Source organism: Cyprinodon variegatus, unplaced genomic scaffold (genome assembly GCF_000732505.1).
Source record: "Cyprinodon variegatus isolate N-32 unplaced genomic scaffold, C_variegatus-1.0 Scaffold9, whole genome shotgun sequence".
Classification (NCBI taxonomy): domain Eukaryota; kingdom Metazoa; phylum Chordata; class Actinopteri; order Cyprinodontiformes; family Cyprinodontidae; genus Cyprinodon; species Cyprinodon variegatus.
The window spans coordinates 1,403,678-1,407,734 of NW_015150462.1; the positions used below are offsets into that span (position 1 = coordinate 1,403,678).

General features: G+C 35.8%; 1 protein-coding gene across 1 annotated transcript in view; it reads left to right on the forward strand.

The window, feature by feature from the left end:
* Window positions 1-464: 464 nt before the first annotated feature.
* LOC107087314 (retinol dehydrogenase 7-like) overlaps window positions 465-4,057 on the forward strand; it is a 10,933-nt gene continuing 7,340 nt past the window's right edge. The window contains exon 1 of the mRNA XM_015378838.1: window positions 465-542. The gene's annotated coding sequence lies outside the window, so the exon portion shown is untranslated. The remainder of the gene's footprint in view (window positions 543-4,057) is intronic.

Here is a 4,057-nt window from a genome sequence, read left to right on the forward strand (position 1 = left end):
TCTTATCCTATTCTATTTTATTCTATTGTGTTATGCTCTGTTCTATTCCATTCTGTTGTGTTCTGTTCTATCCTATTCTATTCTATCCTATTCTACTCTACTCTATTCTATTCTGTTCTATTCTATTCTATTCTCTTCTATTCTATTATCCTCTATATTATTATATTCTGTTATACTCTATTCTATCCTATTCTATTCTGTTCTATTATATTCTGTTCTACTCTATTCTCTGCTATTCTATTCTCTTCTATATTATTATATTCTGTTCTATTCTATTCTATTCTATCTTATTCTATTATATTATGTTCAATATTATTCTATTCTATTCTATATTATTCTATTCTATTCTATTCTATATCCTAAGGGCTGTTTTAAAATCTTTTGTATATGTAATGTGCCAGCTTTCGCCACTAGGTGGCGCCTGGTATGTTGTGTTTCGACATCTACTTATCAGATTCTTGTTTTTTTTTTTTTTTTAATCTCATTAGGTCCCCTCCAACAGAAGACACTCTGTCAGTCCACGGACATTCACAGTGCTGCAGGTAAGACTGGAGTTCCTTTCCCTAACTTTTCCAGCATATAATCCAGGAATGTTGACAGATTAACAGTGCGGTGAAATCCGATGCCACTCTGCGCTTTATTTTGTTTTTTGCTCTCCATGCACTCTATCGATCTCTGAACGTTATCTCAGTCTTGTAACAAAACATGGCGGCAGGAGAGTTTCCTCCTTTTGTCATCTTAAAAGAAAAGGAACTGTTGTGTTTAGCTTAGTTTCAGTTCTCGATACTTTTTAGGAAAACGTTTGAAACTTTCTACAAAGTACTTCTCTCGAAAATGTGACGTCATGTTTTAGGCTTTGACCTTAAAGTACCTTTCTTAATTAATAACCAGCTGAATGTGACATATTTTACTTGGTAGGTTTAAACTCACTTCATTAAATAAGTGTCTGTTAAGAGGGGAGAGAAGAAAGACGAGCCTGTGATCTGCAGCTCCAGTATGGAACCACGTTGATGCCAAAAAAATAAATAAATAAATAAAAATAAAATATATATATATACTAATATTTAAAATTCTGGCCTTCTGACACCGTTTAAATATAGTAAGTTCTGTTTGGCTTTGTTTAAAAATTAAAAAGAAAAAAAAATAAATAAAAGAAAGTAGCAAAACACAATAAAATTTTCTGAAGGCTGATGATGTTGCAGAGTGGGGCTGCAAAGCAAACAGCTTTTGTTCTCCTTAACCCAAAGATGGATGACTGGGACAAACATGACTTAAGTCTGTTAAATGCATTTTGCATTCATATCATGTCAAAAAGGGAATATTTTTAGAAACTAAATCTACTGATGATTTGCACTCTTTGTTAAAGGCATCCTTGATGTTTTTCTTCTTTTTCTTAACTGCTGTGTTGTTGGCTCACCTCTTGGATACCATCATATACACTAACAGCTTCAAAACAGCTAAAACACTGAGCTTAAGTTCCCATTGTGCTCTATGTGTGTAGAGCAAAATAATTTGTATAAAAATAAATTAAGCTGATTGAATTTGCTTTTAAATGACTGACAATATTATACGGTGTTCCAATGACTCAATTGGAAATAATATTACTGAATCATAATGATAATAATAATAATGATTTAACTGACATATAGATATAGAGGATATAGATAACAGGATTTAATTCCTACCTTAAGATGAATTGTGGAGGCTTTAAATTTAACAATTCTTAATGGATCCATAGCTCGGATATATCTGGAGGTTAAATTGACTGAAATGTTATGTTCTGATGAAGAAAAAGGGTGGAAAGAATATAAAATGAGAGAAAAACAACAAACATGAATGGTGCTTTTAAAGAAACTGCTTATTTGAATACTTGAAATACATTACAAGAAAAAAAACGGCGAAAATTGTGACTTTAAAGCAACAAAAAATAAAGGTCATTACTTCCTCTGTAGGTTAGCGGATCCAGATTGGTCAATAAAATCTAAATAGAGATATTTTAGCAGAGTTATCACAGACCTAAGTGTGACACAAGCATCCGGGTTAGCGGAAACAGTTAAGAACCAATCTGATGATGCAAAAAAGTGTTTTTTATAAGGATTATACGGCAGCCAGCTGTTAAAATTAGAAAAAAATTAATTATTTTGGGACATTAGAAAGAGCATAATGAAAACGCAGCTGAGCACTTGAGCATGATGGACCCGCCTCCTGTGCTGTAATTGGTCATCAGCTTTATCAGCCTGAATTACCTCCTGTTTAATTCAGTTTGGCTGCTAACGCTAGGAAATTGTTAAACCTATCCAAGACTTTTCCTGTGCCCATGTGCTTTAGACAATAATTAATCGTTTTAGCAAAAGAAAACTCCATTTGGGTTTGGTTTGAAGAAAAAAAATCTTTTAGGGAAACTGTTTTATTCTCACTGGTAAGTAAAGCGGACCAGGTGTAGGCTTTTAAACGTATACTATGCAACCGGTGTTGATTTTCCAGCGAGGCTCCCCCCAGAGGCCAAAAGTAAAAGTGCACTGTCGTAAATATGCTCAGCTGTTCTCCTGGTTCCTCCGTCAAGCCAGGCGCGGTTGTTTTGAGCTTAGCAGACAGGCGAACGCAACGAATCACCATGTCTGTAAGTGACTATTTAGTTCCGATTTTCGAGTTTGAAAATTTAGCATGTTTCCGACATGGGCTTTCGCTGTTTTCTCGCTGGTTCCGCCATAGTAACTGCACAAATATCGCCACTGCGCTAGCAACGAGCATGCCTTTCACTGGGGGCGTGTAGCAGTTCTCGCCGTAAAGCAAGACCGACTCTTGCGATGCACGAGACTTCTGAGCCTGTGGGTGCGGGCCGAGGGCTCCTGCAATTGCAAGTACGGTATTTCCCCTACAGACCACCAGGACGGCCGAGAAAACCTTTGTTCGACCTGAAATGACTCGTTTAATCATCCAAAACGTTATGGAACACATTAACTGAAAAATGTTGCATAGTATGCCTTTAAAGAGTTCTTGAGAACCTTATTGGAGTTCATGGCATTATTGACCATTTAAAATACAAGGATTTATGGACGAAAATATTTGGCCTCTAAACCAGACTTAAAATCCTTTGGTTGGGAGTGAAGAGAGAACCCAAGAATCAGTCTGATGTAGGGCTTAAACAGTCATTGGATTAATCATTATTAGTCAATTATTGAAATATTGATCAACTAATTAATCGTCAAGTGGAGTATAGAGACTCCAAAATATGGCATTAGCTTAAAGACCAACCACCTCCGAGAAGTAATTACACTAAAACAGTTTGCATTCAAGAGAAAATAATTTTTGTCTGTCAATATGCTCTATCTAGAAGTCTTCAAGTGGCAGAGTTAGCTGAATTTGGATAGAATCAATTATTAATATTAATTAGTTGCAGCCCTGATATTGATCCATAGAGAGCTTGAAACCAAAAAACGCAGAATAAGCAGATATTATCCCATAACTTACATGTTATAATCTTTAAGATGAAAGCAATTGCAATATAAGCTTCATTTATTATATTAAATTATAAAATTGTCTTACATGTATTCAGGGGTCATATGAAGGTGTCTACAAATGACCATAAGATCAAAACAAACTGGACAAAATGGAAAACCGCACTGGTCTGACGGCACTTCTCTCTCTAAAACCAATTCAAATCAAATAGTTTCTAAAGAGCTCTTGGACCAACCAGATTGGTTCTGTTGCCGGTTCAGACGGTGGGTAATTTAGTTTTTTCTGTCTTAGCTGCTGAAAAAGCAGCTCCGGCTCAGGAAAACGATTTTAGAAAAACATCAGATTTGAAGCACAGGCTGAAATAACAGGCAGCTGCAAGCACAGAATCTGGATGATGAATCAACTATCTGAATAAAAAGAAAGTCTGTCTGTCTAATCTGCTCAGTAAAGGATGGTGCAATAAAATGTGAGGTTTAATTGCACCGTGAAGGGCATATCTGCTAGCTAATCTGATAGGCTTCTTAAACCCTGAACAGATATGCACCTTGAGTGTCAGTATTAGCTGGAAAGTTGGGCAATTCTTTTTTTAATTTGCCCC